At 40.1% G+C, this 12,131-nt stretch overlaps 1 non-coding gene across 1 annotated transcript; it reads left to right on the forward strand.

Moving 5' to 3' along the window:
• Positions 1–10,153: 10,153 nt before the first annotated feature.
• On the forward strand, positions 10,154–10,257 carry LOC130938121 (small nucleolar RNA R71). Its single transcript, XR_009069299.1, has one exon. It is a non-coding gene; the product is annotated as a small nucleolar RNA R71 (small nucleolar RNA).
• The last annotated feature ends 1,874 nt before the right edge of the window (positions 10,258–12,131 follow it).

Consider the following 12,131-nt stretch of genomic DNA (forward strand, 5'->3'; position numbering starts at 1 on the left):
AAAGAGAGATCTCAAATAGGATATTTGTTCACATATGGTGGTACAACTATATCATGGAAGTCCACAAAATAGACAATTGCAGCAACATCCTCTAATCATGTTGAAATACTAGCGATTTATGAAGCAAGTTGCGAGTATTTTTTGCTCAGGAGTTTGATCCAATATATTCTGTCATCATGTGGACAGATTGATCATAAGATAGCTCCAACTATTCTGTTTGAAGATAATATAGCATGCATTGCTCAACTTAAGGGTAGATACATCAAAGGAGATAGAACAAAGCATATTTCTCCCAAATTCTTCTTCACTCATGATCTTCAAAATCAAGGCACAATTGATGTCCAATAGATCCAATTAAGTGATAATCTGGCAGATTTATTTACAAAGTCACTCCCAAAATTCTCCTTTAAAAAATTGGTACATCATATTGGGACGTGTGATTTCGAGATGTTAAATGATGTCGACAAGAGGGGGAGACTGTACTCTTTTTTCCTTGGTTAGATTTTTTCCCATTGGGTTTTTCTTGACAAGGTTTTTAATGAGGCAGTTCCCATCACAAAGAATTTTGTACTCTTTTTCCTTCACTAAAGTTTTTTTCCATTGTGTAAGACCCAGAAATTTTAGAAAATCTTATTAAGAGCTAATTTTGATTTATTTATTCATTAAGTACTTTAACCTCAGAAATTATTTTATTAAAGATAAATTAAAGCAAATTTTGATTAATTGAGTTTAAAGTAATTTAAGGTTTTATCTGATTTTATAATTATCGAATTATTTTTTATATTTAAATAATAAAGTTTAGCAAATATAAAATAATAAGAATTTTATATGGCTTGGTTTAAATAATTGAGATTTCGAAATTTAATACTAATATTTTTATAAATAAAGAAAATTAATTATATTACCTTATAATTTCAATTAAAGTATTTGATTTCAAATTAATTAGAATTTTGATACAATAAATAATATTTTAGAGTAATTTTAGAGATTTAATTAGATTTCAGATTAACCCAAAATCCTCAATTTTATCACAAAATCCTAATTTCCAAATCAAAACCTTAAATCCCCAAAGCACAATCTTAACCCTAATTTCCCTAACCCTATCCGCCATACCCCTTTTCCCCAAAAACAAACCGACACCCACAACTTCAGTAAACCAGAAAAAAGAAAAAGAGAAAGAAAGAAAAGGAGAAGAGAGAACGGGGAGAGCAAAAGGGAGAAGAGAGGGAGCTGTGATCCACAGAGGGAGGAGGAGGGAGACCGTCGCTACAACTGCGCCACCGCCACTGCGTCCTGCCGCCTGCACTGCCACTGTCCAGCTCGAGCCTCTACCGCGGTCACCATCGCGAGGAAGCTCAGAACCAAGGGAGAGAGCCGCGCGAGGAGAAGGAGGCGTCGCCGTCCGTGGAGCCCGCGTTGTTGCCGTCGCCATCGAGGTCTTCCCGTTGCTGTTCCTCGCCATTGCCAAGCTGCCGTTGACGCAGATCTGACTAGAGGAGAATTGGAAAACGCGACCAGAACGGGATGGAAGGGAAAGAAGCCACCTTCGTCGACGTGTAGCCATCTCTGCCGCTGTCGCCGTTGGAAACCGCCACTCAAGCTTCAGTTTTCTCGGTAAGCTCTAGCCCTGTTCTGGTTTATCTTCCTTATCCGTCAAAATCTGTTACCGTATGGGTCGTTGCTTAAGTCGTATATGTTTGATAATATTGTAGTGATTTTTTCCGCTGCGGGCTGAAGCCGCTGCCGTTGGAGCTTGCCGGAGTTAACCACTAAAGTTGCGGCTGCGCTGTACTTTAATTCCTTGTTAGTACAGTAAGTCATCCTTGCTTCGAAACTCTTTTAGTCGCTGTTATGTTATGTGGCTGAGATTTTACAATGTTATTTGCTTTTTGATTGAGTTTCGGTTACTTCTTGTTGCGATTAGAGTAGCTATGGTTACTGCAAGAGTGGTTTGGAACTGCAGTTGTGGCTGCCGCTGTGATGAGCCGAGGGATAAAGGGATTCAACGCATTTAATTATGTGAGTTGTGAATAATTGAGGTAGGGGTTTTATTAAAGTTTATTTTAACTTATAGAGTCGTTATAAATAGATATTAATGTGAGAAACATATGTCTGTGATTATGATTGTCTTATGATTGTTGTTGTTTGCTGGACTGAAAGATTGATTGCTTGATTGCTTGAGTGGGTGTGATTGTTAAAAAGAAATAGTTTGAAAATTTATTTAGTTGATTATTATGAAAAGTGGGTTTTCTCGGTTTTGAAGTTAATTTGATAATGTAAATGAATCGGCTTTGGAAATGATTTGAGATATGAAAATGAATTAATTTTGAAAGCGATTTAGTCTTGAAAAAGATTTATTGTTGGAAATGGTTGGATTTGAAAATAATTTGATATTATGACTTGTTGAATTTTGGAAAATGATTGGGATTTGAAAATGGTTGAGAAAGGGTTTGAGGAATTTTTGGATGAGACCCGAAAAAGGTGGCAGAGTCCGAGTTATAGAGGAGATGCTGCCGAAATTTTTTAAAATTGGAAGTTTCACTAGAAGTAATTATTTAAAAAAGATTTGGTTTTAAACATTATATGTTTTAAGATTGATTTATTTGGAAAAGAAAGAATTATATTTTGGATTGGGATTGTTGATGAACGGAATGGAAAGAAGAATGATGAGGATTGACTTTGAAATATGATTTTTGAATGAATTTGGAAATGAGATATGGATAATGATGATGATATTGGGAATGACTTAGATATTGATGAATGTTGAATGAATTATTCATATGGCTTATGAATTTGAATTATCTGAGACACGAGTTTCCTGGGTAGACGCAGTGGCTTGCCACCACTTGCTCCAGGTTGAGACTCGATACTCTGTTGACCCTGCGACGTAAGGGTGACCGTGTACTTATAAATTCCCAGGAATGGTACTCCCATTGAGCGATTTGATATATATATATATATATATATATATATATATATATATATATATATATATATAGAGAGAGAGAGAGAGAGAGAGAGAAAGCTATGCATTGACTCATGGGGATGCGCGTCAGGGGACAGTCCAAGGGTTTAGCAAACCGGACTTGTCAGGTTGGCTGTATAACCGATAGATGAGCTTATTAGCCATAGGACAGGTATGCATCATACGCATTTGTATGCTTTGCTTGGGTTTGACTTTGTTTTGGTTTTCTTAATTGTTAAATTGTTATTAACTGCTACCTGGACTATTTGCTATAACTGCTAGCTAAACCTGTGCTTTCCTTGTCTGTTTTGCCTGTGTTTGTCCTGGTGTGCTACTTTTGAGAATGAGCTTTGCTGCTAAATTGATGATTGTGCTGATTGATTTGCGTGGTTGGTTTATGAATAAGATTTGCATACGAGAAGGAAGGTCATGTTGAGCTGGAAGGGTTGTGCCCAGTTTTCGTCGTCGCCATCAATGGAGGTTTACCGGGAAGAGGAGCCCGACGCGAGGGAGGAAAGACGCGACTGTGCCGCCGCTGTTCTGTCAAGGCTCGAGAGAAGGACGCGTGCGAGAGGGAGGTCGAAGCTGTCACAAGCGGAAGAGAGGAACGACATCGCGGTTGGAGCTGGAACCTTCGTCCGCCGTTGGGTCATCCACTGCCAGCGCCGTTCTGAAGCTGTCAAGCCACCATGAGGATCCGACGTGAGGAAAGGGAGTCACCACTGCTGCTGAACCGATAGAGCCACTCCTGAGCTGCCGCTGTCGGAGTTCCTAGTCGCGGCCACTGCCGTTGGTAAAGAGTATTCTTGTTTTCGGTTTCTGTTCTTTCAATTTCTAGGTATTGTTATTGGTGTGCGAAATTGTGATCACTACTTTTCACAACTCAACTAATCCCTAGTAATGGCCCCAAAACTTGGTGCTCAATACCATGGCATAAACACAACTTTGCACAACTAACCAGCAAGTGCACTGGGTCGTCCAAGTAATAAACCTTACGCGAGTAAGGGTCGATCCCACGGAGATTGTTGGTATGAAGCAAGCTATGGTCACCTTGTAAATCTTAGTCAGGCAGACTCAAATGGGTATAGGTGATATATGAATAAAACATAAAGATAAAGATAGAGATACTTATGTATATCATTGGTGAGAGCTTCAGATAAGCGTATGAAGATGCTTGTCCCTTCCGTCTCTCTGCTTTCCTTCTGTCTTCATCCAATCCTTCCTACTCCTTTCCATGGCAAGCTTATGCAAGGGTTTCACCGTTGTCAGTGGCTACCTCCCATCCTCTCAGTGGAAATGTTCAACGCACCCTGTCACGGTACGGCTATCCATCTGTCGGTTCTCGATCAGGCCGGAATAGAATCCAGTGATTCTTTTGCGTCTGTCACTAACGCCCCGCCCTCAGGAGTTTGAAGCACGTCACAGTCATTCAATCATTGAATCCTACTCAGAATACCACAGACAAGGTTAGACCTTCCGGATTCTCTTGAATGCCGCCATCAGTTCTTGCCTATACCACGAAGACTCTGATCTCACGGAATGGCTGGCTCGGTTGTCAGGCGAGCACTCGGTTGTCAGGCGATCAACCATGCATCATGTATCAGGAATCCAAGAGATATTCACCCAATCTAAGGTAGAACGGAGGTGGTTGTCAGTCACACGTTCATAGGTGAGAATGATGATGAGTGTCACGGATCATCACATTCATCAAGTTGAAGAACAAGTGATATCTTGGACAAAGAATAAGCGGAATTGAATAGAAGAACAATAGTAATTGCATTAATACTCGAGGTACAGCAGAGCTCCACACCTTAATCTATGGTGTGTAGAAACTCCACCGTTGAAAATACATAAGAACAAGGTCTAGGCATGGCCGAATGGCCAGCCTCCCAAATGATCTAAGAACTAGATGTCCAAAGATGATCTAGAGATCTAAAGTGATCAAAAGATGAAAATACAATAGTAAAAGGTCCTATTTATAGGAAACTAGTAGCCTAAGGTTTACAAAGATGAGTAAATGACATAAAAATCCACTTCCGGGCCCACTTGGTGTGTGCTTGGGCTGAGCAATGAAGCATTTTCGTGTAGAGACTCTTCTTGGAGTTAAACGCCAGCTTTTGTGCCAGTTTGGGCGTTTAACTCCCATTTTGGTGCCAGTTCCGGCGTTTAACGCTGGAATTTCTGAGGGTGACTTTGAACGCCGGTTTGGGCCATCAAATCTTGGGCAAAGTATGGACTATCATATATTGCTGGAAAGCCCAGAATGTCTAATTTCTAACGCCGTTGAGAGCGCGCCAATTGGGCTTCTGTAGCTCCAGAAAATCCAATTCGGGTGCAGGGAGGTCAGAATCCAACAGCATCTGCAGTCCTTTTCAGTCTCTGAATCAGATTTTTGCTCAGGTCCCTCAATTTCAGCCAGAAAATACCTGAAATCACAGAAAAACACACAAACTCATAGTAAAGTCCAGAAAAGTGAATTTTAACTAAAAACTAATAAAAATATACTAAAAACTAAACCAAATATACTAAAAACATACTAAAAACAATGCCAAAAAGCGTACAAATTATCCGCTCATCACAACACCAAACTTAAATTGTTGCTTGTCCCCAAGCAACTGAAAATCAAATAAGATAAAAAGAAGAGAATATACTATAGATTCCAAATTATCAATGAAACTTAGCTCCAAATTAGATGAGCGGGACTAGTAGCTTTTTGCCTCCGAACAGTTTTGGCATCTCACTTTATCCTTTGAAATTTAGAATGATTGGCTTCTTTAGGAACTCAGAATCCAGATAGTGTTATTGATTCTCCTAGTTAAGTATGATGATTCTTGAACACAGCTACTTATTGAGTCTTGGCCGTGGCCCAAAGCACTCTGTCTTCCAGTATTACCACCGGATACATACATGCCACAGACACATAATTGGGTGAACCTTTTCAGATTGTGACTCAGCTTTGCTAAAGTCCCCAATTAGAGGTGTCCAGGGTTCTTAAGCACACTCTTTTTGCCTTGGATCACAACTTTATTTCTTTCTTTTTCTTTTCTTTTTCTTTCTCCCCTTTTTTTCGTTTTTCTCCTTCTTTTTTTTTTTGTATTCACTGCTTTTTCTTGCTTCAAGAATCATTTTTATGATTTTTCAGATCCTCAGTAACATGTCTCCTTTTTCATCATTCTTTCAAGAGCCAACAATTTTAACATTCATGAACAACAAATTCAAAAGACATATGCACTGTTTAAGCATACATTCAGAAAACAAAAAGTATTGTCACCACATCAAACTAATTAAGCTAGTTTTAAAGATGAATTCGAAATCCTGTACTTCTTGTTCTTTTGTGATAAAAACAGTTTTCATTTAAGAAAGGTGATGGATTCATAGGACATTCATAACTTTAAGGCATAGACACTAAGACACTAATGATCATAAGACACAAACATGAACAAACATAAGCACTAAAATTCGAAAAACAGGAAAATAAAGAACAAGAAAATTAAAGAACGGGTCCACCTTAGTGATGGCGGCTTGTTCTTCCTCTTGAAGGTCTTATGGAGTGCTTGAGCTCCTCAATGTCTCTTCCTTGTCTTTGTTGCTCCTCTCTCATGATTCTTTAATCTTCTCTAATTTCATGGAGGAAGATGGAGTGTTCTTGGTGCTCCACCCTTAGTTGTCCCATGTTGGAACTCAATTCTCCTAGGGAGGTGTTGATTTGCTCCCAATAGTTTTGTGGAAGAAAGTGCATCCCTTGAGGCATCTCAGGGATCTCATGATGAGAGGGGTCTCTTGTTTGCTCCATCCTTTTCTTAGTGATGGGCTTATTCTCATCAATGGGGGTGTCTCCTTCTATGTCAACTCTAACTGAATAACAGAGGTGACAAATGAGGTGAGGAAAGGCTAACCTTGCTAAGGTGGAGGACTTGTCCGCCACCTTATAGAGTTCTTGGGCTATAACCTCATGAACTTCTACTTCTTCTCCAATCATGATGGCCCGGTCTAGAGTAACTTCAGACCGGTTGCTAGTGGGAATGATTGAGCGTTGGATAAACTCTAACCATCCTCTAGCCACGGGCTTGAGGTCATGCCTTCTTAATTGAACCGGCTTCCCTCTTGAATCTCTCTTCCATTGGGCGCCCTCTTCACAAATAACAGTGAGGACTTGGTCCAACCTTTGATCAAAGTTGACCCTTCTTGTGTAAGGATGTTCATCTCCTTGCATCATAGGCAAGTTGAATGCCAACCTTACATTTTCCGGACTAAAATCCAAGTATTTCCCCCGAACCATAGTAAGCCAATTCTTTGGATCCGGGTTCACACTTTGATCATGGTTCTTGGTGATCCATGCATTGGCATAGAACTCTTGAACCATTAAGATTCCGACTTGTTGAATGGGGTTGGTAAGAACTTCCCAACCTCTTCTTCGGATCTCATGTCGGATCTCCGGATATTCACTCTTTTTGAGTGAAAAAGGGACCTCGGGGATCACCTTCTTCAAGGCCACAACTTCATAAAAGTGGTCTTGATGCACCCTTGAGATGAATCTCTCCATCTCCCATGACTCGGAGGTGGAAGCTTTTGCCTTCTCTTTCCTCTTTCTAGAGGTTTCTCCGGCCTTGGATGCCATAAATGGTTATGGAAAAACAAAAAGCAATGCTTTTACCACACCAAACTTAAAAGGTTTGCTCGTCCTCGAGCAAAAGAAGAAAGAAGAGAGTAGAAGAAGAAGAAATGAGGAAGAAGGGAATGGCTTTGTGTTCGGACAAAGAGGGGGAGAAGTGGTGTTTAGGTTGTGTGAAAATGAAGGGGTGAAGAAGGGTTTATATAGGAGAGGGGGGCTCATGGTTCGGTCATGTATGGGTGGGTTTGGGAGGGAAAGTGGTTTGAATTTGAAGGGTGAGGTAGGTGGGGTTTTATGAAGGATGGATGTGAGTGGTGAAGAGAAGGATGGGATTTGATAGGTGAAGGGTTTTTGGGGAAGAGGTGTTGAGGTGATTGGTGAATGGGTGAAGAAGAGAGAGGGTGGTGGGGTAAGTGGGGATCCTGTGGGGTCCACAGATCCTGAGGTGTCAAGGAAAAGTCATCCCTGCACCAAATGGCATGCAAAAACACGTTTTGAGCCAATTTTGGCGTTAAACGCCGGGCTGGTGCCCTTTTCTGGCGTTTAACGCCAGGTTCTTGCCCTTTCCTGGCGTTTAACGCCAGTCTGGTGCCCCTTTCTGGTGTTAAACGCCCAGAATGGTGCCAGACTGGGCGTTAAACGCCCACCTGCTAGCTTTACTGGTGTTTAAACGCCAGTAGGTTCTTCCTCCAGGGTGTGCTGTTTTTCTTCCTGTTTTTCATTCTGTTTTTGCTTTTTCAATTGATTTTGTGACTTCTCATGATCATCAACCTACAAAATAAAATAAAATAACAAAGGAAAATATATAAAATATAACATTGGGTTGCCTCCCAACAAGCGCTTCTTTAATGTCAGTAGCTTGACAGAGGGCTCTCATGGAGCCTCACAGATGCTCAGAGCAATGTTGGAACCTCTCAACACCAAACTTAGAGTTTGAATATGGGGGTTCAACACCAAACTTAGAGTTTGGTTGTGGCCTCCCAACACCAAACTTAGAGTTTGACTGTGGAGGCTCTGTTTGACTCTGATTTGAGAGAAGCTCTTCATGCTTCCTCTCCATGGTGACAGAGGGGTATCCTTGAGCCTTAAACACAAAGGATTCTTCATTCACTTGAATGATCAGTTCACCTCCATCAACATCAATCACAGCCTTTGCTGTGGCTAGGAAGGGTCTGCCAAGGATGATAGATTCATCCATGCACTTCCCAGTCTCTAGGACTATGAAATCAGCAGGGATGTAATGGTCTTCAATTTTTACCAAAACATCCTCTACAAGTCCATAAGCTTGTTTTCTTGAATTGTCTGCCATCTCTAGTGAGATTCTTGCAGCTTGTACCTCAAAGATCCCTAGCTTCTCCATTACAGAGAGAGGCATGAGGTTTACATTTGACCCTAAGTCACACAGAGCCTTCTTGAAGGTCATGGTGCCTATGGTACAAGGTAGTGAAAACTTCCCAGGGTCTTGTCTCTTTTGAGGTAATTTCTGCCTAGACAAGTCATCCAGTTCTTTGGTGAGCAAAGGAGGTTCGTTCTCCCAAGTCTCATTTCCAAATAACTTGTCAGTTAGCTTCATGATTGCTCCAAGGTATTTAGCAACTTGCTCTTCAGTGACATACTCTTCCTCTTCAGAAGAAGAATACTCATCAGAGCTCATGAAAGGCAGAAGTAAGTCCAATGGAATCTCTATGGTCTCATTTTGAGCCTCAGATTCCCATGGTTCCTCATTGGGGAACTCAGTGGAGGTCAGTGCACGCCCATTGAGGTCTTCCTCAATGGCGTTCACTGCCTCTCCTTCCTCTCCAAATTCGGCCATGTTGATGGCCTTGCACTCTCTTTTTGAATTTTCTTCTGTATTGCTTGGAAGAGTACTAGGAGGGAGTTCAGTAATTTTCTTGCTCAGCTTTCCCACTTGTGCCTCCAAATTCCTAATGGAGGACCTTGTTTCAGTCATGAAACTTTGAGTGGTTTTGATTAGATCAGAGACCATGGTTGCTAAGTCAGAGTTGTTCTGCTTAGAATTCTCTGTCTGTTGCTGAGAAGATGATGGAAAAGGCTTGCCATTGCTAAACCTGTTTCTTCCACCATTATTGTTGTTGAAACCTTGTTGAGGTCTCTCTTGATTCTTCCATGAGAGATTTGGGTGATTTCTCCATGAAGAATTATAGGTGTTTTCATAGGGTTCTCTTAGGTAATTCACCTCTTCCATTGAAGGGTTCTCAGGATCATAAGCTTCTTCTTCAGATGAAGCATCCTTAGTACTGCTTGGTGCATTTTGCATTCCAGACAGACTTTGAGAAATCAAATTGACTTGTTGAGTCAATATCTTGTTCTGAGCCAGAATGGCATTCAGAGTATCAATCTCAAGAACTCCTTTCTTCTGATTAGTCCCATTGTTCACAGGATTCCTTTCAGAAGTGTACATGAATTGGTTATTTCCAACCATTTCAATTAGTTCTTGAGCTTCTGTAGGCGTCTTCTTCAGATGAAGAGATCCTCCAGCAGAGCTATCCAAAGACATCTTGGATAGTTCAGAGAGACCATAATAGAAAATACCTATGATGCTCCATTCAGAAAGCATGTCAGATGGACACTTTCTGATCAATTATTTGTATCTTTCCCAAGCTTCATAGAGGGATTCTCCATCCTTCTGTCTGAAGGTTTGGACTTCCACTCTAAGCTTACTCAATTTTTGAGGTGGAAAGAACTTTGCCAAGAAGGCATTGACTAGCTTTTCCCATGAGTCCAGGCTTTCTTTAGGTTGTGAGTCCAACCATATCCTAGCTCTGTCTCTTACAGCAAAAGGGAATAGCATAAGTCTGTAGACCTCAGGGTCAACCCCATTAGTCTTGACAGTGTCACAGATTTGCAAGAATTCAGCTAAGAACTGATGAGGATCTTCCAATGGAAGTCCATGGAACTTGCAATTCTGTTACATTAGAGAAACTAATTGAGGCTTAAGCTCAAAGTTGTTTGCTCCAATGGCAGGGATAGAGATGCTTCTCCCATAGAAGTCGGGAGTAGGTGCAGTAAAGTCACCCAGCACCTTCCTTGCATTGTTGGCATTGTTGTTGTTTTTGGCTGCCATGGGTTCTTCTTCTTTGAAGATTTCTGTTAGGTCCTCTACGGAGAGTTGTGCCTTAGCTTCTCTTAGCTTTCGCTTCAAGGTCCTTTCAGGTTCAGGGTCAGCTTCAACAAGAATGCCTTTGTCTTTGTTCCTGCTCATATGAAAGAGAAGAGAACAAGAAAATGTGGAATCCTCTATGTCACAGTATAGAGATTCCTTGAGGTGTCAGAGGAAAAGAAAAATAGAAGACAGAGGTAGAAAATTCGAACTTATCAAGAAAGATGGAGTTCGAATTGTGCATTGAGTAATAGTGTTAGTCCATAAATAGAAGGATGTGAGAGGAGGGAAGGTAATTTTTCGAAAATTAAGTAAAAGAATTTGAAAACATTTTGAAAAACATTAATTAATTTTCGAAAATAAGAGTGGGAAAGAAATCAAGTAATTTTTGAAAAAGATTTTGAAATTAGAAATCAAAAAGATATGATTAAAAACTGTTTTGAAAAAGATGTGATTAAAAAGATATGATTGAGAAGATATGATTTGAAAACAATTTTAAAAAGATTTGATTTTAAAAATTAATGACTTGCCTAACAAGAAAAGATATGATTCAAACATTAAACCTTTCTCAACAGAAAAGGCAACATACTTGAAATGTTCAATCAAATCATTAATTGTTAGCAAGTATCTTTGAAAAAGGAAAGAAATTGATTTTGAAAACATTTGATTGAAAAGATATGATTTGAAAAAGATTTGATTTTGAAAAACCTTGAAAACTTGAAAAAAAATTGATTTTGAAAGCAAAATCCTCCCCCTTGTGCCATCCTGGCGTTAAACGCCCAGAATGGTGCACATTCTGGCGTTTAACGCCCAATGCACTACCTTTTTGGGCGTTAAACGCCCAACCAGGCACCCTGGCTGGCGTTTAAACGCCAGTCTGTCCTTCTTCACTGGGCGTTTTGAACGCCCAGCTTTTTCTGTATAATTTCTCTGTTGCATGTTCTAAATCTTCAGTTCCCTGTACTATTGACTCGAAAATAGAACCAAGATCAAATAAACAATGCATGCAAGACACCAAACTTAAAATTAGACACTAGACTCAAACAAGAAACATAAAATATTTTTTGGTTTTTTATGATTTTGAAAAGTTTTTTTTTTTGTGTTTTTTTTTTCGAAAATTATATAGAAAATAAAAGTTTCAAAATTCTTAATTTGGATTCCAGGAATCATTGCAATGCTAGTCTAAGACTCCGGTCCAGGAATTAGACATGGCTTCACAGCCAGCCAAGCTTTCAAAGAAAGCTCCGGTCCAAAACACTAGACATGGCCAATGGCCAGCCAAGCCTTAGCAGATCATTGCTCCAATAGCAAGATTGATAGAAATCAACAAGCTCTTGTGATGATCAGTTGAAACCTCGGTCCAATAAGATTAGACATGGCTTCTCAGCCAGCCAGATTTCAGCAGATCATCATAAAACACTAGAATTCATTCT

This window comes from Arachis stenosperma, chromosome 6 (assembly GCF_014773155.1).
Source record: "Arachis stenosperma cultivar V10309 chromosome 6, arast.V10309.gnm1.PFL2, whole genome shotgun sequence".
Taxonomy (NCBI): Eukaryota; Viridiplantae; Streptophyta; class Magnoliopsida; order Fabales; family Fabaceae; genus Arachis; species Arachis stenosperma.